Source organism: Schistocerca cancellata, chromosome 4 (genome assembly GCF_023864275.1).
Source record: "Schistocerca cancellata isolate TAMUIC-IGC-003103 chromosome 4, iqSchCanc2.1, whole genome shotgun sequence".
NCBI classification, from domain to species: domain Eukaryota; kingdom Metazoa; phylum Arthropoda; class Insecta; order Orthoptera; family Acrididae; genus Schistocerca; species Schistocerca cancellata.
Window position 1 is genome coordinate 81,363,333 of NC_064629.1, and position 22,738 is coordinate 81,386,070.

The following is a 22,738-nucleotide window of genomic DNA, read 5'->3' on the forward strand; positions in this document are numbered from 1 at the left end:
ACAATTTACCTGAGAACAAACTATAAAGCCAAGGTATAATTTTTTTTTTTTACATTTAAATATTATAGTAAGAGGGCGAAGCCCCGCTGCAGTAAGTAAAAATTAGTGTGAAACCATGCGTGCTAAGCGTAAAATGTCTTTAACATAAAAACGCCTTAGCAACTATGTGTCATTACCAAGCATATCACGAAATACAAAGACACACATGTACAATCGCACTATAATAAAGGGACAAAGCAGATAGGGAAACAGCATCGGCCATTCGCAGCGGACTGTGGGTCAACTCCACTGGAGTAAAGGTTGAAATCCTTCGAAATAACTTCTATTTTTTAGTTGCAGCTGATCATTAAGTAAGTTGTCTCTATCAATAATAAGATGTTTAAAAATTTGCAATTCTTCGAGGGTGTCTAGCCTACATCCCTTGACTTCCATATGCAAAAGCTCTGCGTCTTTTAGAGGCTTGGGAGCATGCGCCTTTTGGACCAGATGTTCAGCAAATGTAGATCCTCGTGTTCCATCACCGCTTTTTGTCGGCAGATGCTCTTTAAACCTAACAGACAGGGCCCTTCCTATCTGGCCAATGTAATAAGAAGGACATTCAGCACACGTGATCTTATACACACCTGACAGCGATGATTTATCAGTACCTCTATCCAGAGAATGAACTAAATTCTTTTTGAGGTTGGTGGTGGTAGAAATGGTTCAAATGGCTCTGAGCACTATGGGACTCAACTGCTGTGGTCATAAGTCCCCTAGAACTTAGAACTACTTAAACCTAACTAACCTAAAGACATCCATGCCCGAGGCAGGATTCGAACCTGCGACCGTAGCGGTCGCGCGGTTCCAGACTGGAGCGCCCAGAACCACTCGGCCACTCCGGCCGGCTGTTGGTGGTAGAGTATGAAACTTTACACCCTAGGTTTTTTACTAAACGACCTACCTTATAGGATATGTTACCTATAAAGGAAACTGATATGTATTTCGTTGCCTGGTGTTGATTGTGAGTACCTGAACTGGAAAGGGTGGTAGTCTTCTTTCGTGTTTTTTTGTTGAACAACTGTCTCACTATACTGGGATTATATCCATTATTCTGAGCGATGTTTTCGAGGACTTTTAATTCGTTCTGTAAGTTGAGTGGCGAAAGCGGAATAGAAAGGGCTCGATGGATACTCGAGTGAAAAAAGGCCATTTTATGGGCCTAAGGATGGGTGGAATCAGCTGGGATGATGATGTCGGAATAGGTTGCTTTCCGAAAAATTTTGAAATCTATTTTGTTGCCAATAATGGATAGAGTCAGATCGAGATAGGACCTTAGACTATCAGCTGTCTGATTTTCTTGCGTGAAACTGATTTTTTCATGGAGGTTATTGAAAGTGGTAAATAACAGTTCTAGCTCTTCATGGGAACCTTCATACACAAACAGCAAGTCATCTACATATCTCGCATAGAATATTATATTATTTGCCAAATCTGGATAATTCCGAAAAAAAACATCTGCTCCATTGAGTTTATAAAATATCTGACATGATACCAGCTAACGGGCTGCCCATAGTTAGACCACAGGGTTGCGAATATATTTTATTATTGAAAGAGAAATAATTGTACTTGAGGGTGGTGCGTAACAGAACCATTAGTTCATCGATCTCAGGGGCAGACAATTTTTTATGGTATCGCAAATTGGTTTCTATAATGTCCATCGTCTGCTCAACAGGTACATTAGTATATGATTTTTTAATATCAAATGATACGAGTTTTGTGATGTCAGAACAGGCTAAAGTTTTAAGTTTGTTGGCCACGTCTACCGAATTTTTGACGGAGAAATTTTTTTCAAACACAAAATTCTCTTTCTATTTACGGTGTAGGAACCTAGGTAGTTTGTGGTATGCACTTTTGGTACTATCAACGATCGGACGGATAGGATGGGAAATTTTGTCAACCTTAAACTGGCTTCTCAAAATGGGTGGTTTCGGATTCATGTTTATAAGGCATTTTTTATAAAACTCGGCGATTAACTTTATTGTACTGCTAAGAGCCGACCTTATCTCTTTTTGGATCACGGGTGTGGGGTTCACCTCGATTGGCACGATGCCATTTTCCTCAAAAAGCATTTCCGTTTTACGGATGTATTCGCTTTTGTGGGCGATAATTAGGGAATTGCCTTTGTCGGCCTTAGTTATCAGTGCTTCATTATTTTTAAGCTTAAGATTAATGCTCTTCAACGTTTGATGTACAGTAGAAACAGGATTTTGAACAGAGTAATCTTTTTGGACAATTTTACAGGCGTCTTAAGCTATTCTTGTTTGCGCATTTTTTGCTATTTCAGAACAATCAGGCCCAACTTTGAGGTCGACAATTAAATTTTCTACACTTTGAGAAGTACATTTAGGTCGTACATTAAACTTGAAACCTTTACATAAAAGCTCGTTCTCAGCTTCGGAGAAACAAATATTAGTCTTATTCACTACGCGTTCGTAAAATTGGGTTAGGGCGAACGCCCCATTACATGTGTTATGAACGCCAGAAACCTCAACACAATTTAATAATTTGGCTAGCTTTCTTTCATGTCTAACACTAATTTCGGTTTTACGGTTTGCTAACCATAAACTAATATGCATCCATAAAGAATCAATTTGAAAATTAAAAGTAGTCTTAAAAATTTTTGAAAGTTCAAGATACAGTTCATAAGCTTCTTCATTCAGGCTGTCTTTCTTGGAGTACAACTCAGCACTTCTTTCATTTAAAATCGGGTGTACGAGTTTCCTTTTAAGACCAGGGGACTTATTACAAACTTTGTTATTAATATAGCCTTTTACAAAATCAGGTACTACATTTGACAGCTTCCATTGCTTAATGAAAGATATTGCCATACCCGTTTTCAGTATTTTATACACTATGTTCGTATATCTGTTAGCTGCTTTACTTGCCTCGGCAGGTACAAATTTACAAATCTTTAACATAATGCAGCACGTCAGCAACTGTGAAATGATGGAGGGAATGAATAGGGCAGTTAAAGATATAGTCAAAGAAAAAGACAGAAAGATGATTTTTGGAGATGATACGGTAATACGGGTGATAAAGAGGTAGATGTACAGTTACAACTTGATACGTGGAAGGAAATAAAGAAAAGGTATGGATTAAAAATAAATAAAGATAAGAGTGAAATAATGGTATTTGGAAGAGAGAAAGGGATCAACGGAAATATTATCTTGAATGGAGAACCCCTCAAAGTGGTAGAAAGTTTCACTTATTTAGGGAGTGAAATATCTAGCGATGGAAGAATAACTAACGAAATTAATAGGAGGTTACAGAAGGGAGGCAATTTCTACCAGACAATAAAACACCTGATTTCGAATAAGGAAGTTTCAGAAAAAGCAAAACTCCTTATGTATAAGAATTATTACTTCCCTATTGTCACCTATGGTGAAGAAACATGGACAATGACAGAAAGGGACTGGAGCAGACTGCAAGCAGGGGAAATAAAATTTCTCAGAGCAGTTAAGGGAAAAACAAGAATACAAATCTTTAGCATAATGCAGCACGTCAGCAACTGTGAAATGTACAGAAAATAAACAATTTTTTCAGCCTTCAGTTGCAAGGTAATTTTTACTCGTTTACCCAGGTTTAGATTCCAGTAATGGAATCTTCTTCAGAACCTATAAATTAAACCACATACGGACATATATTACTCACTGAAATGCATTATCAGTCTAATGATTGAATAATAAAGAAATCGTGATACTTACAAAAAATTAAATTATTTTGAGAGCCAAACACTGGCCATGTCACAGATTAAAAATTAAAACAATAAAGACGCATAATCATAAGATTATGTCTGTCAAAGTTAAAACCATTAAGGCGAACGTAGACGGAGCTACGCCGGCCAGAAATAAGGACCACACGTGAGCGGCTCGGAAACGAGGCGTCGTGAGCAGTTCCGCGGCGAGGCTCGGCCGCGGCCAAGCGCAAGCGCAGGCGCGACAGACTAACTGTCTCAAAATTACTTACAGCAAATACACATATAACCAAAATGTGACTGAAAGCCGTCTTACAACTGGACAAACCTATCTATTGGTGTAGCAACATTAAACAATTTACCTGAGAACAAACTATAAAGCCAAGGCATAATTTTTTTTTACATTTAAATATTATAGTAAGAGGGCGAAGCCCCGCTACAGTAAATAAAAATTAGTGTGAAACCATGCGTGCTAAGCATAAAATGTCTTTAACATAAAAACGCCTTAGCAACTATGTGTCATTACCAAGCATATTACGAAATACAAAGACACACATGTACAATCGCACTATAATAAAGGGACAAAGCAGATAGGGAAACAGCATCGGCCATTCGCAGCGGACTGTGGGTCAACTCCACTGGAGTAAAGGTTGAAATCCTTCGAAATAACTTCTATTTTTTAGTTGCAGCTGATCATTAAGTAAGTTGTCTCTATCAATAATAAGATGTTTAAAAATTTGCAATTCTTCGAGGGTGTCTAGCCTACATCCCTTGACTTCCATATGCAAAAGCTCTGCGTCTTTTAGAGGCTTGGGAGCATGCGCCTTTTGGACCAGATGTTCAGCAAATGTAGATCCTCGTGTTCCATCACCGCTTTTTGTCGGCAGATGCTCTTTAAACCTAACAGACAGGGCCCTTCCTATCTGGCCAATGTAATAAGAAGGACATTCAGCACACGTGATCTTATACACACCTGACAGCGATGATTTATCAGTACCTCTATCCAGAGAATGAACTAAATTCTTTTTGAGGTTGGTGGTGGTAGAAATGGTTCAAATGGCTCTGAGCACTATGGGACTCAACTGCTGTGGTCATAAGTCCCCTAGAACTTAGAACTACTTAAACCTAACTAACCTAAAGACATCCATGCCCGAGGCAGGATTCGAACCTGCGACCGTAGCGGTCGCGCGGTTCCAGACTGGAGCGCCCAGAACCACTCGGCCACTCCGGCCGGCTGTTGGTGGTAGAGTATGAAACTTTACACCCTAGGTTTTTTACTAAACGACCTACCTTATAGGATATGTTACCTATAAAGGAAACTGATATGTATTTCGTTGCCTGGTGTTGATTGTGAGTACCTGAACTGGAAAGGGTGGTAGTCTTCTTTCGTGTTTTTTTGTTGAACAACTGTCTCACTATACTGGGATTATATCCATTATTCTGAGCGATGTTTTCGAGGACTTTTAATTCGTTCTGTAAGTTGAGTGGCGAAAGCGGAATAGAAAGGGCTCGATGGATACTCGAGTGAAAAAAGGCCATTTTATGGGCCTAAGGATGGGTGGAATCAGCTGGGATGATGATGTCGGAATAGGTTGCTTTCCGAAAAATTTTGAAATCTATTTTGTTGCCAATAATGGATAGAGTCAGATCGAGATAGGACCTTAGACTATCAGCTGTCTGATTTTCTTGCGTGAAACTGATTTTTTCATGGAGGTTATTGAAAGTGGTAAATAACAGTTCTAGCTCTTCATGGGAACCTTCATACACAAACAGCAAGTCATCTACATATCTCGCATAGAATATTATATTATTTGCCAAATCTGGATAATTCCGAAAAAAAACATCTGCTCCATTGAGTTTATAAAATATCTGACATGATACCAGCTAACGGGCTGCCCATAGTTAGACCACAGGGTTGCGAATATATTTTATTATTGAAAGAGAAATAATTGTACTTGAGGGTGGTGCGTAACAGAACCATTAGTTCATCGATCTCAGGGGCAGACAATTTTTTATGGTATCGCAAATTGGTTTCTATAATGTCTATCGTCTGCTCAACAGGTACATTAGTATATGATTTTTTAATATCAAATGATACGAGTTTTGTGATGTCAGAACAGGCTAAAGTTTTAAGTTTGTTGGCCACGTCTACCGAATTTTTGACGGAGAAATTTTTTTCAAACACAAAATTCTCTTTCTATTTACGGTGTAGGAACCTAGGTAGTTTGTGGTATGCACTTTTGGTACTGTCAACGATCGGACGGATAGGATGGGAAATTTTGTCAACCTTAAACTGGCTTCTCAAAATAGGTGGTTTCGGATTCATGTTTATAAGGCATTTTTTATAAAACTCGCCGATTAACTTTATTGTACTGCTAAGAGCCGACCTTATCTCTTTTTGGATCACGGGTGTGGGGTTCACCTCGATTGGCACGATGCCATTTTCCTCAAAAAGCATTTCCGTTTTACGGATGTATTCGCTTTTGTGGGCGATAATTAGGGAATTGCCTTTGTCGGCCTTAGTTATCAGTGCTTCATTATTTTTAAGCTTAAGATTAATGCTCTTCAACGTTTGATGTACAGTAGAAACAGGATTTTGAACAGAGTAATCTTTTTGGACAATTTTACAGGCGTCTTAAGCTATTCTTGTTTGCGCATTTTTTGCTATTTCAGAACAATCAGGCCCAACTTTGAGGTCGACAATTAAATTTTCTACACTTTGAGAAGTACATTTAGGTCGTACATTAAACTTGAAACCTTTACATAAAAGCTCGTTCTCAGCTTCGGAGAAACAAATATTAGTCTTATTCACTACGCGTTCGTAAAATTGGGTTAGGGCGAACGCCCCATTACATGTGTTATGAACGCCAGAAACCTCAACACAATTTAATAATTTGGCTAGCTTTCTTTCATGTCTAACACTAATTTCGGTTTTACGGTTTGCTAACCATAAACTAATATGCATCCATAAAGAATCAATTTGAAAATTAAAAGTAGTCTTAAAAATTTTTGAAAGTTCAAGATACAGTTCATAAGCTTCTTCATTCAGGCTGTCTTTCTTGGAGTACAACTCAGCACTTCTTTCATTTAAAATCGGGTGTACGAGTTTCCTTTTAAGACCAGGGGACTTATTACAAACTTTGTTATTAATATAGCCTTTTACAAAATCAGGTACTACATTTGACAGCTTCCATTGCTTAATGAAAGATATTGCCATACCCGTTTTCAGTATTTTATACACTATGTTCGTATATCTGTTAGCTGCTTTACTTGCCTCGGCAGGTACAAATTTACAAATCTTTAACATAATGCAGCACGTCAGCAACTGTGAAATGATGGAGGGAATGAATAGGGCAGTTAAAGATATAGTCAAAGAAAAAGACAGAAAGATGATTTTTGGAGATGATACGGTAATACGGGTGATAAAGAGGTAGATGTACAGTTACAACTTGATACGTGGAAGGAAATAAAGAAAAGGTATGGATTAAAAATAAATAAAGATAAGAGTGAAATAATGGTATTTGGAAGAGAGAAAGGGATCAACGGAAATATTATCTTGAATGGAGAACCCCTCAAAGTGGTAGAAAGTTTCACTTATTTAGGGAGTGAAATATCTAGCGATGGAAGAATAACTAACGAAATTAATAGGAGGTTACAGAAGGGAGGCAATTTCTACCAGACAATAAAACACCTGATTTCGAATAAGGAAGTTTCAGAAAAAGCAAAACTCCTTATGTATAAGAATTATTACTTCCCTATTGTCACCTATGGTGAAGAAACATGGACAATGACAGAAAGGGACTGGAGCAGACTGCAAGCAGGGGAAATAAAATTTCTCAGAGCAGTTAAGGGAAAAACAAGAATACAAATCTTTAGCATAATGCAGCACGTCAGCAACTGTGAAATGTACAGAAAATAAACAATTTTTTCAGCCTTCAGTTGCAAGGTAATTTTTACTCGTTTACCCAGGTTTAGATTCCAGTAATGGAATCTTCTTCAGAACCTATAAATTAAACCACATACGGACATATATTACTCACTGAAATGCATTATCAGTCTAATGATTGAATAATAAAGAAATCGTGATACTTACAAAAAATTAAATTATTTTGAGAGCCAAACACTGGCCATGTCACAGATTAAAAATTAAAACAATAAAGACGCATAATCATAAGATTATGTCTGTCAAAGTTAAAACCATTAAGGCGAACGTAGACGGAGCTACGCCGGCCAGAAATAAGGACCACACATGAGCGGCTAGGAAACGAGGCGTCGTGAGCAGTTCCGCGGCGAGGCTCGGCCGCGGCCAAGCGCAAGCGCAGGCGCGACAGACAAACTGTCTCAAAATTACTTACAGCAAATACACATATAACCAAAATGTGACTGAAAGCCGTCTTACAACTGGACAAACCTATCTATTGGTGTAGCAACATTAAACAATTTACCTGAGAACAAACTATAAAGCCAAGGCATAATTTTTTTTTACATTTAAATATTATAGTAAGAGGGCGAAGCCCCGCTACAGTAAATAAAAATTAGTGTGAAACCATGCGTGCTAAGCATAAAATGTCTTTAACATAAAAACGCCTTAGCAACTATGTGTCATTACCAAGCATATTACGAAATACAAAGACACACATGTACAATCGCACTATAATAAAGGGACAAAGCAGATAGGGAAACAGCATCGGCCATTCGCAGCGGACTGTGGGTCAACTCCACTGGAGTAAAGGTTGAAATCCTTCGAAATAACTTCTATTTTTTAGTTGCAGCTGATCATTAAGTAAGTTGTCTCTATCAATAATAAGATGTTTAAAAATTTGCAATTCTTCGAGGGTGTCTAGCCTACATCCCTTGACTTCCATATGCAAAAGCTCTGCGTCTTTTAGAGGCTTGGGAGCATGCGCCTTTTGGACCAGATGTTCAGCAAATGTAGATCCTCGTGTTCCATCACCGCTTTTTGTCGGCAGATGCTCTTTAAACCTAACAGACAGGGCCCTTCCTATCTGGCCAATGTAATAAGAAGGACATTCAGCACACGTGATCTTATACACACCTGACAGCGATGATTTATCAGTACCTCTATCCAGAGAATGAACTAAATTCTTTTTGAGGTTGGTGGTGGTAGAAATGGTTCAAATGGCTCTGAGCACTATGGGACTCAACTGCTGTGGTCATAAGTCCCCTAGAACTTAGAACTACTTAAACCTAACTAACCTAAAGACATCCATGCCCGAGGCAGGATTCGAACCTGCGACCGTAGCGGTCGCGCGGTTCCAGACTGGAGCGCCCAGAACCACTCGGCCACTCCGGCCGGCTGTTGGTGGTAGAGTATGAAACTTTACACCCTAGGTTTTTTACTAAACGACCTACCTTATAGGATATGTTACCTATAAAGGAAACTGATATGTATTTCGTTGCCTGGTGTTGATTGTGAGTACCTGAACTGGAAAGGGTGGTAGTCTTCTTTCGTGTTTTTTTGTTGAACAACTGTCTCACTATACTGGGATTATATCCATTATTCTGAGCGATGTTTTCGAGGACTTTTAATTCGTTCTGTAAGTTGAGTGGCGAAAGCGGAATAGAAAGGGCTCGATGGATACTCGAGTGAAAAAAGGCCATTTTATGGGCCTAAGGATGGGTGGAATCAGCTGGGATGATGATGTCGGAATAGGTTGCTTTCCGAAAAATTTTGAAATCTATTTTGTTGCCAATAATGGATAGAGTCAGATCGAGATAGGACCTTAGACTATCAGCTGTCTGATTTTCTTGCGTGAAACTGATTTTTTCATGGAGGTTATTGAAAGTGGTAAATAACAGTTCTAGCTCTTCATGGGAACCTTCATACACAAACAGCAAGTCATCTACATATCTCGCATAGAATATTATATTATTTGCCAAATCTGGATAATTCCGAAAAAAAACATCTGCTCCATTGAGTTTATAAAATATCTGACATGATACCAGCTAACGGGCTGCCCATAGTTAGACCACAGGGTTGCGAATATATTTTATTATTGAAAGAGAAATAATTGTACTTGAGGGTGGTGCGTAACAGAACCATTAGTTCATCGATCTCAGGGGCAGACAATTTTTTATGGTATCGCAAATTGGTTTCTATAATGTCTATCGTCTGCTCAACAGGTACATTAGTATATGATTTTTTAATATCAAATGATACGAGTTTTGTGATGTCAGAACAGGCTAAAGTTTTAAGTTTGTTGGCCACGTCTACAGAATTTTTGACGGAGAAATTTTTTTCAAACACAAAATTCTCTTTCTATTTACGGTGTAGGAACCTAGGTAGTTTGTGGTATGCACTTTTGGTACTGTCAACGATCGGACGGATAGGATGGGAAATTTTGTCAACCTTAAACTGGCTTCTCAAAATAGGTGGTTTCGGATTCATGTTTATAAGGCATTTTTTATAAAACTCGCCGATTAACTTTATTGTACTGCTAAGAGCCGACCTTATCTCTTTTTGGATCACGGGTGTGGGGTTCACCTCGATTGGCACGATGCCATTTTCCTCAAAAAGCATTTCCGTTTTACGGATGTATTCGCTTTTGTGGGCGATAATTAGGGAATTGCCTTTGTCGGCCTTAGTTATCAGTGCTTCATTATTTTTAAGCTTAAGATTAATGCTCTTCAACGTTTGATGTACAGTAGAAACAGGATTTTGAACAGAGTAATCTTTTTGGACAATTTTACAGGCGTCTTAAGCTATTCTTGTTTGCGCATTTTTTGCTATTTCAGAACAATCAGGCCCAACTTTGAGGTCGACAATTAAATTTTCTACACTTTGAGAAGTACATTTAGGTCGTACATTAAACTTGAAACCTTTACATAAAAGCTCGTTCTCAGCTTCGGAGAAACAAATATTAGTCTTATTCACTACGCGTTCGTAAAATTGGGTTAGGGCGAACGCCCCATTACATGTGTTATGAACGCCAGAAACCTCAACACAATTTAATAATTTGGCTAGCTTTCTTTCATGTCTAACACTAATTTCGGTTTTACGGTTTGCTAACCATAAACTAATATGCATCCATAAAGAATCAATTTGAAAATTAAAAGTAGTCTTAAAAATTTTTGAAAGTTCAAGATACAGTTCATAAGCTTCTTCATTCAGGCTGTCTTTCTTGGAGTACAACTCAGCACTTCTTTCATTTAAAATCGGGTGTACGAGTTTCCTTTTAAGACCAGGGGACTTATTACAAACTTTGTTATTAATATAGCCTTTTACAAAATCAGGTACTACATTTGACAGCTTCCATTGCTTAATGAAAGATATTGCCATACCCGTTTTCAGTATTTTATACACTATGTTCGTATATCTGTTAGCTGCTTTACTTGCCTCGGCAGGTACAAATTTACAAATCTTTAACATAATGCAGCACGTCAGCAACTGTGAAATGATGGAGGGAATGAATAGGGCAGTTAAAGATATAGTCAAAGAAAAAGACAGAAAGATGATTTTTGGAGATGATACGGTAATACGGGTGATAAAGAGGTAGATGTACAGTTACAACTTGATACGTGGAAGGAAATAAAGAAAAGGTATGGATTAAAAATAAATAAAGATAAGAGTGAAATAATGGTATTTGGAAGAGAGAAAGGGATCAACGGAAATATTATCTTGAATGGAGAACCCCTCAAAGTGGTAGAAAGTTTCACTTATTTAGGGAGTGAAATATCTAGCGATGGAAGAATAACTAACGAAATTAATAGGAGGTTACAGAAGGGAGGCAATTTCTACCAGACAATAAAACACCTGATTTCGAATAAGGAAGTTTCAGAAAAAGCAAAACTCCTTATGTATAAGAATTATTACTTCCCTATTGTCACCTATGGTGAAGAAACATGGACAATGACAGAAAGGGACTGGAGCAGACTGCAAGCAGGGGAAATAAAATTTCTCAGAGCAGTTAAGGGAAAAACAAGAATACAAATCTTTAGCATAATGCAGCACGTCAGCAACTGTGAAATGTACAGAAAATAAACAATTTTTTCAGCCTTCAGTTGCAAGGTAATTTTTACTCGTTTACCCAGGTTTAGATTCCAGTAATGGAATCTTCTTCAGAACCTATAAATTAAACCACATACGGACATATATTACTCACTGAAATGCATTATCAGTCTAATGATTGAATAATAAAGAAATCGTGATACTTACAAAAAATTAAATTATTTTGAGAGCCAAACACTGGCCATGTCACAGATTAAAAATTAAAACAATAAAGACGCATAATCATAAGATTATGTCTGTCAAAGTTAAAACCATTAAGGCGAACGTAGACGGAGCTACGCCGGCCAGAAATAAGGACCACACGTGAGCGGCTCGGAAACGAGGCGTCGTGAGCAGTTCCGCGGCGAGGCTCGGCCGCGGCCAAGCGCAAGCGCAGGCGCGACAGACTAACTGTCTCAAAATTACTTACAGCAAATACACATATAACCAAAATGTGACTGAAAGCCGTCTTACAACTGGACAAACCTATCTATTGGTGTAGCAACATTAAACAATTTACCTGAGAACAAACTATAAAGCCAAGGCATAATTTTTTTTTACATTTAAATATTATAGTAAGAGGGCGAAGCCCCGCTACAGTAAATAAAAATTAGTGTGAAACCATGCGTGCTAAGCATAAAATGTCTTTAACATAAAAACGCCTTAGCAACTATGTGTCATTACCAAGCATATTACGAAATACAAAGACACACATGTACAATCGCACTATAATAAAGGGACAAAGCAGATAGGGAAACAGCATCGGCCATTCGCAGCGGACTGTGGGTCAACTCCACTGGAGTAAAGGTTGAAATCCTTCGAAATAACTTCTATTTTTTAGTTGCAGCTGATCATTAAGTAAGTTGTCTCTATCAATAATAAGATGTTTAAAAATTTGCAATTCTTCGAGGGTGTCTAGCCTACATCCCTTGACTTCCATATGCAAAAGCTCTGCGTCTTTTAGAGGCTTGGGAGCATGCGCCTTTTGGACCAGATGTTCAGCAAATGTAGATCCTCGTGTTCCATCACCGCTTTTTGTCGGCAGATGCTCTTTAAACCTAACAGACAGGGCCCTTCCTATCTGGCCAATGTAATAAGAAGGACATTCAGCACACGTGATCTTATACACACCTGACAGCGATGATTTATCAGTACCTCTATCCAGAGAATGAACTAAATTCTTTTTGAGGTTGGTGGTGGTAGAAATGGTTCAAATGGCTCTGAGCACTATGGGACTCAACTGCTGTGGTCATAAGTCCCCTAGAACTTAGAACTACTTAAACCTAACTAACCTAAAGACATCCATGCCCGAGGCAGGATTCGAACCTGCGACCGTAGCGGTCGCGCGGTTCCAGACTGGAGCGCCCAGAACCACTCGGCCACTCCGGCCGGCTGTTGGTGGTAGAGTATGAAACTTTACACCCTAGGTTTTTTACTAAACGACCTACCTTATAGGATATGTTACCTATAAAGGAAACTGATATGTATTTCGTTGCCTGGTGTTGATTGTGAGTACCTGAACTGGAAAGGGTGGTAGTCTTCTTTCGTGTTTTTTTGTTGAACAACTGTCTCACTATACTGGGATTATATCCATTATTCTGAGCGATGTTTTCGAGGACTTTTAATTCGTTCTGTAAGTTGAGTGGCGAAAGCGGAATAGAAAGGGCTCGATGGATACTCGAGTGAAAAAAGGCCATTTTATGGGCCTAAGGATGGGTGGAATCAGCTGGGATGATGATGTCGGAATAGGTTGCTTTCCGAAAAATTTTGAAATCTATTTTGTTGCCAATAATGGATAGAGTCAGATCGAGATAGGACCTTAGACTATCAGCTGTCTGATTTTCTTGCGTGAAACTGATTTTTTCATGGAGGTTATTGAAAGTGGTAAATAACAGTTCTAGCTCTTCATGGGAACCTTCATACACAAACAGCAAGTCATCTACATATCTCGCATAGAATATTATATTATTTGCCAAATCTGGATAATTCCGAAAAAAAACATCTGCTCCATTGAGTTTATAAAATATCTGACATGATACCAGCTAACGGGCTGCCCATAGTTAGACCACAGGGTTGCGAATATATTTTATTATTGAAAGAGAAATAATTGTACTTGAGGGTGGTGCGTAACAGAACCATTAGTTCATCGATCTCAGGGGCAGACAATTTTTTATGGTATCGCAAATTGGTTTCTATAATGTCTATCGTCTGCTCAACAGGTACATTAGTATATGATTTTTTAATATCAAATGATACGAGTTTTGTGATGTCAGAACAGGCTAAAGTTTTAAGTTTGTTGGCCACGTCTACCGAATTTTTGACGGAGAAATTTTTTTCAAACACAAAATTCTCTTTCTATTTACGGTGTAGGAACCTAGGTAGTTTGTGGTATGCACTTTTGGTACTGTCAACGATCGGACGGATAGGATGGGAAATTTTGTCAACCTTAAACTGGCTTCTCAAAATAGGTGGTTTCGGATTCATGTTTATAAGGCATTTTTTATAAAACTCGCCGATTAACTTTATTGTACTGCTAAGAGCCGACCTTATCTCTTTTTGGATCACGGGTGTGGGGTTCACCTCGATTGGCACGATGCCATTTTCCTCAAAAAGCATTTCCGTTTTACGGATGTATTCGCTTTTGTGGGCGATAATTAGGGAATTGCCTTTGTCGGCCTTAGTTATCAGTGCTTCATTATTTTTAAGCTTAAGATTAATGCTCTTCAACGTTTGATGTACAGTAGAAACAGGATTTTGAACAGAGTAATCTTTTTGGACAATTTTACAGGCGTCTTAAGCTATTCTTGTTTGCGCATTTTTTGCTATTTCAGAACAATCAGGCCCAACTTTGAGGTCGACAATTAAATTTTCTACACTTTGAGAAGTACATTTAGGTCGTACATTAAACTTGAAACCTTTACATAAAAGCTCGTTCTCAGCTTCGGAGAAACAAATATTAGTCTTATTCACTACGCGTTCGTAAAATTGGGTTAGGGCGAACGCCCCATTACATGTGTTATGAACGCCAGAAACCTCAACACAATTTAATAATTTGGCTAGCTTTCTTTCATGTCTAACACTAATTTCGGTTTTACGGTTTGCTAACCATAAACTAATATGCATCCATAAAGAATCAATTTGAAAATTAAAAGTAGTCTTAAAAATTTTTGAAAGTTCAAGATACAGTTCATAAGCTTCTTCATTCAGGCTGTCTTTCTTGGAGTACAACTCAGCACTTCTTTCATTTAAAATCGGGTGTACGAGTTTCCTTTTAAGACCAGGGGACTTATTACAAACTTTGTTATTAATATAGCCTTTTACAAAATCAGGTACTACATTTGACAGCTTCCATTGCTTAATGAAAGATATTGCCATACCCGTTTTCAGTATTTTATACACTATGTTCGTATATCTGTTAGCTGCTTTACTTGCCTCGGCAGGTACAAATTTACAAATCTTTAACATAATGCAGCACGTCAGCAACTGTGAAATGTACAGAAAATAAACAATTTTTGCAGCCTTCAGTTGCAAGGTAATTTTTACTCGTTTACCCAGGTTTAGATTCCACTAATGGAATCTTCTTCAGAACCTATAAATTAAACCACATACGAACATATATTACTCACTGAAATGCATTATCAGTCTAATGATTGAATAATAAAGAAATCGTGATACTTACAAAAAATTAAATTATTTTGAGAGCCAAACACTTGCCATATCACAGATTAAAAATTAAAACAATAAAGACGCATAATCATAAGATTATGTCTGTCAAAGTTAAAGCCATTAAGGCGAACGTAGACGGAGCTACGCCGGCCAGAAATAAGGACCACACGTGAGCGGCTCGGAAACGAGGCGTCGTGAGCAGTTCCGCGGCGAGGCTCGGCCGCGGCCAAGCGCAAGCGCAGGCGCGACAGACAAACTGTCTCAAAATTACTTACAGCAAATACACATATAACCAAAATGTGACTGAAAGCCGTCTTACAACTGGACAAACCTATCTATTGATGTAGCAACATTAAACAATTTACCTGAGAACAAACTATAAAGCCAAGGCATAATTTTTTTTTACATTTAAATATTATAGTAAGAGGGCGAAGCCCCGCTACAGTAAATAAAAATTAGTGTGAAACCATGCGTGCTAAGCATAAAATGTCTTTAACATAAAAACGCCTTAGCAACTATGTGTCATTACCAAGCATATTACGAAATACAAAGACACACATGTACAATCGCACTATAATAAAGGGACAAAGCAGATAGGGAAACAGCATCGGCCATTCGCAGCGGACTGTGGGTCAACTCCACTGGAGTAAAGGTTGAAATCCTTCGAAATAACTTCTATTTTTTAGTTGCAGCTGATCATTAAGTAAGTTGTCTCTATCAATAATAAGATGTTTAAAAATTTGCAATTCTTCGAGGGTGTCTAGCCTACATCCCTTGACTTCCATATGCAAAAGCTCTGCGTCTTTTAGAGGCTTGGGAGCATGCGCCTTTTGGACCAGATGTTCAGCAAATGTAGATCCTCGTGTTCCATCACCGCTTTTTGTCGGCAGATGCTCTTTAAACCTACAGAGTAAGGACACAATGGTCAGAGTAAAGAATGTAGAGATTAGAAAGGACCTTAAATAAGAAAGTATGAGAGAAGAAATTGAAAAAAAAGAGATTAAGATGGTATGGGCATGTTAAGAGGATGCATGGGCAAAGACTCCCCAAAATTATGGAAGAACTAAAGTTGGATGGGAAAAGACCTAGAGGGCGCCCAAGAACACGGTGGACAATTGGAGTGAGCATATCTGTGGAAAGTAGAGGTTTGACCTGGCAGCAAGTGGAGGAAGAAAAGTGTTGAGAGGACCGAGCCAAATGGAGAGGACTCGTCAGCACCCAGACCCGGCAGTAGCTGGAGTGGGATCCGGATATAGATAGATAGAGAAACTGAGAACAACAGGTAAAAACGATAAACACTTTTCAGCAATATTACTTTAAAAACAACTAGCCCTCGATGTGATTATTTAATTTTCGAACTTTTTTGAAATGTCAAAAATGCAGTTTATATCTCATGATACAGATAAATAAACATTCAGGAGGGCGAGCTAGTAGGTCAAAGACAAGCCTTACACAGAAATATGTATTTGTTCGAAAATTTGAGTACAAGGCAGTTGTTCTGTACTTTAGAATAATTGTTTGTAAATTTATTTGTAAAAATAATTACGAGAATCACATGTCCCTAAAAAGTGAGCACAGTCAACTCTCCTTTCCAGAAACTGTTTAAACACTTGACTATGATTTGTATTGCTTAGGAATGAAGTGTTTGAAACAATTGGTACCTTTCAACGAATATTTGAAATATTAAATGAGATGGTTATTCTACGAGGGTCACTCCAAAAGGGGTGCACACTATTTTTGCAAAAACACAGTTTTCATTCTGCATGTGTGAAAGTTTTACAGTGTGTAGATACATCCTTCCCACTTGTTTTAAAACTTAGTTCAACCTGTTCCCGTGAGTGGCGCCGTCACAGCACGTCTTCAAGATGGCTGCTACACTTGACGTTCGTCAGAAGCAACGTGCTGTCATAGAATTCCGGTGCTGTGAAAACGAGACAGTGGGAAACATCCACAAGAGGTTGAAAAAGGTGTATGGAGATGCTGCGGTCGATCGCAGTACAGTTAGTTGGTGGGCAAGCAGGTTACGTGATGAAAGCAGGCACGGCAATATTGAGGATTGTCCTCGCAGTGGCAGGCCTTGTACTGCACACGCTCCAGACAATGTGCAGAGAGTTAACGAATTGGTGACTGCTGACAGACATCACAGTGAATGAATTATCACGCTACGTTGGGATAAGGGAAGGAAGTGTTTGCAGAACACTGATGTGTTGGCATTAAAAAAGATTTGTGCCAGTTGGGTTCCCAGGATGTTGACTGGCTCACAAAGAAACAAGAAAAACGGTATGCAGCAAACTTTTGGAAGAATTGTGATAGGCGAGTAAACATGGCTCCAGAGATGAAAAGGCAATCAATGGAGTGGCATCATGCAAATTCACCCAAGAAAAAAAAATTCCAAACCACACCTTCTGCTGGAAAAGTTATGGCTATAGTGTTTTTCGATTCCGAAGGACTCTTGCTTGTGTACATCAAGTCAAACGGAACCACCATAAATTCTGATGCATATGTGACGACACTGAAGAAACTTCAAGCTCGACTGAGTCGTGTTCAAGCACATCGGCAAAAGCAGGATGTTTTGCTGTTGTACAACAATGCACGGTCACATGTCAGTCAAAAAACCATGGAAGTGATCACAAATCTCGGATGGACAACACTGAAACACCCACCTTACAGTCCTGACCTGGATCCATGTGACTATCAGCTTTTTCGGGAAACTGAAAGACTCGCTTCGTGGAACAAGGTTTGAAGACGATAACTCCCTTGTGCACGCTGCCAAGCAGTGGCTCCAACAAGTTGGTCCAGAATTTTACCGTGATGGTATACAGGCGATGGTTCCAATATGGCGTAAGGCAGTTGAGAGGGATGGAAATTATGTGGAGAAATGAAAATATTGTTCCTAAAGGCTGTATCTACACACTGTAAAACTTTCAAATATGTAGAATAAAATAAAGATTAAAAAAAATAGTGTGCATTTGTTTTGGAGTGACCCTCATTATACGCCTCTCAGTAGATATAAGTTACTGTCACTGGCTATCCCACATGCAGAAAACTCATCACTACATTTTGTCTTTGAATATCTGAAGTATGTAATGCTGTCTTACATAATGATGAAGAGTTTTGAAATATTGTAAACTAGCTGTTAAGAGCCAACGGCCTTGCTGCAGTGGTAACACCGGCTCCCATCAGATCCCCGAAGTTAAGCGTTGTCGGGCTGGGTTAGCACTCGGATGGGTAATCATTCGGTATGCCGAGCGCTGTTGGCAAGAGGGCTGCACTTAGCCCTTGTGAGGCAAACTGAGGATCTACTTGATTGAGAAGGAGGGGCTCTGGTCTTTGAAACTGACATACGGCCAGGAGAGCAGTGTGCTAACCACATGCCCCTCCATATCCGTATCCAGTGATGCCTATTGTCTGAGGGTGACACAGCGGCCGGTCGGTACCGTTGAGCATTCATGGCCTGTTCGGGAGCAGAGCTGTTAAGACTTTATATAATTCTTGAAAACAAGGAAATATAAAAATGCGTCTATCATTACTTTGATTTACTCAGTTATTACACATAGCTCTGAACAAATGGCTAGTTTCAAAGAGCAAAACTATTTTTGCCGTTGGATTAAACTGATTAGGTATGAAATACTTTGCAGTATCTGTTGTGTCCTTGTGTGAGTTCACAACTCTAGATAAAATTCCCAGATAGTGACAAAACAAAAGATACTGTATTCCAACATATGTGAAATGAAATGTTTCACAGTCAATGTCCTATAGCATCTCAGGGCAGGATGTTATAGTGGATGAGTTATAGAGGTCAAGTCGAAATCAGGATGAGGCTGACAACTGACCATCCAAGAAACACATCTATGCTGACTCCGAGGGTAGATGCCCGTCTGATGCCCGAAGGCATCACTAAAACAATATTACAATATTAAACATTTATTGTATACAAAATAGAATAGCTGACGCTTCGATGTTCATGTAGCTAGAGCAGGCAATGCTGGTGGTAGCATACCACCTTGGAATGCATTGGTCAGCACCTGGCACACGGTTGGCGGAGTGTTGGCTCAGAAGGAGTGACATCACGAGGCTGGTCGCCTTGTCTACATTAACACTCAGCTGTGTCCACACCAAGTGGCACATAGATTCCGGGAAATTATGGTCAGAGCACCCACGACCCCACTGTAGACTGCAAACAGGGAAGGCAAATATCAGTTCCGTTATAAGTGCTTGAAGTTGTGCAGAGAAGTGCCATGGCCTCTAGTCAAGAGAGAGGACTGGCACCATCGAAGTCTGCACAGGGACAGAGGTGACTGGCAGCAGTGGCATGCTCACACGATGATGGATGATGATTTGCTCCTAGGCACTGCTGGTTATATCTCCAGAAGGCCTGCTGGATGATGATGGCGACAGCTTCCATCAGTCTTGACCCAGCAGTTGTCTTTGCAGCTAACAGTGACTGAGTCCCTCCATGCAGGACTTCCTGGCCCCTAGAAGATCAAAGGCGGCAACTAGACGTGCAAAGGTCGGCTGACGTAGGCCTTTCTTCTCGACAGGATGGCTGCAAACTTACTTGAACCTCACCAGAACAGAAACTGTATTTATAGAGAATGACCTGATGTGCATTGCTGTAGTGGAGTGGTAATGACATTATTCGTCCTAGTTGTTCCATTTAGTCAGCTCTCTTGCTAACTTTAGGATTTCACAACTTTATCTTTCAGACACTCTCTCTGATAATGTCATTTTGCTACGTTGCTGGGTTGTGTCCTCATCTTGTGCAGGATGTTGCAATAGCTTTAGTGTTCACTGCTGCTCCATCAGCAGTCTTTTCTCTCTGGCATTGCCAGGGCTGAACTTCAAGATTTTTCTGGCCACAGAAGTTATACTACTCTAATGTGCAACAGTCGACTAGGATATAGAAACTGACAACACAGAAATTACTATCTTCTTGACCTGATACAGATGGTTTGTTGACAGAACAATAACACTTGAAATTATGGTTTGTTGACAGAGCAATAACACTTGAAATTACTATGTCCTTGTCAGATGCCAGACACTGCTGAGACTTTCTCGGTACAAGTCTAAGACCAGTCAGTCACCTACTCCTACCTGCCATATACCAATACTGAAACATAGAGTCCACAGGACAGCAATGTCGAAGGAGGTGAAGGCTCTGGCAGCAGTGGCTGGCTGCTTGTTGAGGCTGCTGTGATGTGTCTCCAAGATTGGTGCTGTGGCTGGAACAGGTATCGCTGTGAAATGCAGATCCACATTTGGCTCTTTGATGGAACTGCTTGGTTCACCGAACTGAACTGCATGCTAGTGGCTGGGTGCTGTCTTAAGAACAAGCCAGAATCTTTTCACTCCTTGGTGGACACATGATACCTAGATGTGAAGTACAGCCCACAAATGTAGCACGGAATGAACACAGCCTGTTTATGCAGAGTCTGCCACTATTCCTCTTGGCAACAAACCAGCGTTTTTATGGTCAGCTGTTGATACTTTAATGCCTCAAGAGTAAGATTCATAAGCTTACCTGTATGAAATATCCTCATGGGTAAAAGTCCACCCATGTTTACCTGAATTTTAGTAGCAACTTTATTGCTTTCGAAGGTTCCACATAGACACGCACACCTGTACATAACTTTTGGCAAAATATCTAAGACGATATTCAAAATTTTTCATGCCGTGTCATCTGATTAGCTTTTTCTGTTAATTATGCAACCTGACGAGCTTACACTTCAACTTCACACTTCACTTGAAAGCTTTTTCTAATTCAACGAGTGCAGCAATGAAAGTACAAAAAAATTCCTAATGTTATTGCAACCATCTGGGAACGGAAAAAACATTGAAGAAGCTTTCTGATTTTCCAAGATGACAGGGCGATTTCATGCAGGACTCACCCTGGCCTGGCACCGGATTCATGACGTCGGAGGAAGTAGTTGTCTCTTTTCGAAGACTTTATGTCGCACAGGGTATGGTTCTACCGACTGAGCTATCCAAACCTCAAAGTATGCACGAGAACTTCTATCAAGTTTTGAAGGTAGGTTATGAGGTACTGCAGGAAGAAAAGCTGAGAAGGCGGGTCGTGTGCTATGCTTGTATAGCTCAGTCAGTAGAGCACCTGCCCACGAAAGGCAAAGGATCCAGGTTCGAGTCTTTGTCGAGCACACAGGTTTTTATCGGCCAGGAAGTTTCAAAGAGCTTTAGAGGTTTACAATTGTTCTCGATAATAGCCAGTGTAAAGGTTGATACTTTAGAGGACGGCAGAAGTTTCATGTCAGATTGTGGGACCTTCATTGTGATGGTGGTATATAACGGCATCGTGGTTGTATGCAGTATTTGTACATGCCCTCAGCTGTTACTAGTATGTTGAACTTCGTTTGTAGAGTTCTGGATGTCTGGAATGATAGTTACACTGACAGAGATAGAAATTATTACATCATGAAGTATCAGTCCAATACTTATCAAACTTTCTGGAGATGTTCATCACATAACGAGTGTTAAATGGTTAAACTTCCATTCCATTTGGAACATACGTCCATCATCAACATAAGTGTGAGGTGTGATCCCTCACGGCCATGATTACAGTCAGATTCATTGTGGCATGGAAATTACCTCCATATGTTATCTTGACGAGTTTCCTACCATGCCTGAACACATGCTGCGTCAATTCAAGAAATTTCTAGCTTGAGGCTTGTATGAAAGTATACGTCTTTCCATTGCTTTCTACACTTGCTCTATAGAGGGGGAGTGAGCAAGCCAGTCAGTGATGCGCAAATTTATCAAGACATTTGTGGTGTCAGCTGCAGTGTGGGTCTTGCATTATACTGCTGAAATATGCTATTTAGTGCCCTCGTTATGAAATGTGTATCTACAGGTTTTACCATTCTTGAAAAAAAGTGGTAAGAATTACACCTCCCTTCAACAGTTACCAAATCAGTTTCGTTGCCTGCTATATGGTGTCAGCGGTAAACGATGCATAACAGCATGAGATCTCAAACCAGATTCCAGCAATATGTTCTCCATGGTTCATGAAGACACTCTGCCCGGATTTCTACTGTTTTTATGTGTCTATTCGTCAGAGTTAGTGGAAAGATTCTAGGATCTTTTCGTGGTGTAGTCCTTCTGGCAGGACTACTCTTCTTGCAATATAGCATCTCCTCATTGATTGGACTGATGACCATAGATGTTAAGTCCCATAGTGCTCAGAGCCATTTTGAACCATTTTTTTTAACCTCATTGATTCTGCAGTCATTGTCCATGTGATATGTCGGTACGATGCTCCCATTTACCACATGCCAATGATTCGACCTTTCTCCAGTTCCCAGATACGGCGATAAGCT

General features: G+C 39.5%; 1 protein-coding gene and 1 pseudogene across 1 annotated transcript in view; one reads left to right on the forward strand and one right to left on the reverse strand.

Annotated features, from left to right (window-relative positions):
- LOC126183913 (outer dynein arm-docking complex subunit 3) overlaps nucleotides 1-22,738 on the reverse strand; it is a 409,835-nt gene that overhangs the window by 15,151 nt on the left and 371,946 nt on the right. The window lies entirely within an intron of this gene.
- On the forward strand, nucleotides 18,550-18,667 carry LOC126185877 (5S ribosomal RNA; annotated as a pseudogene).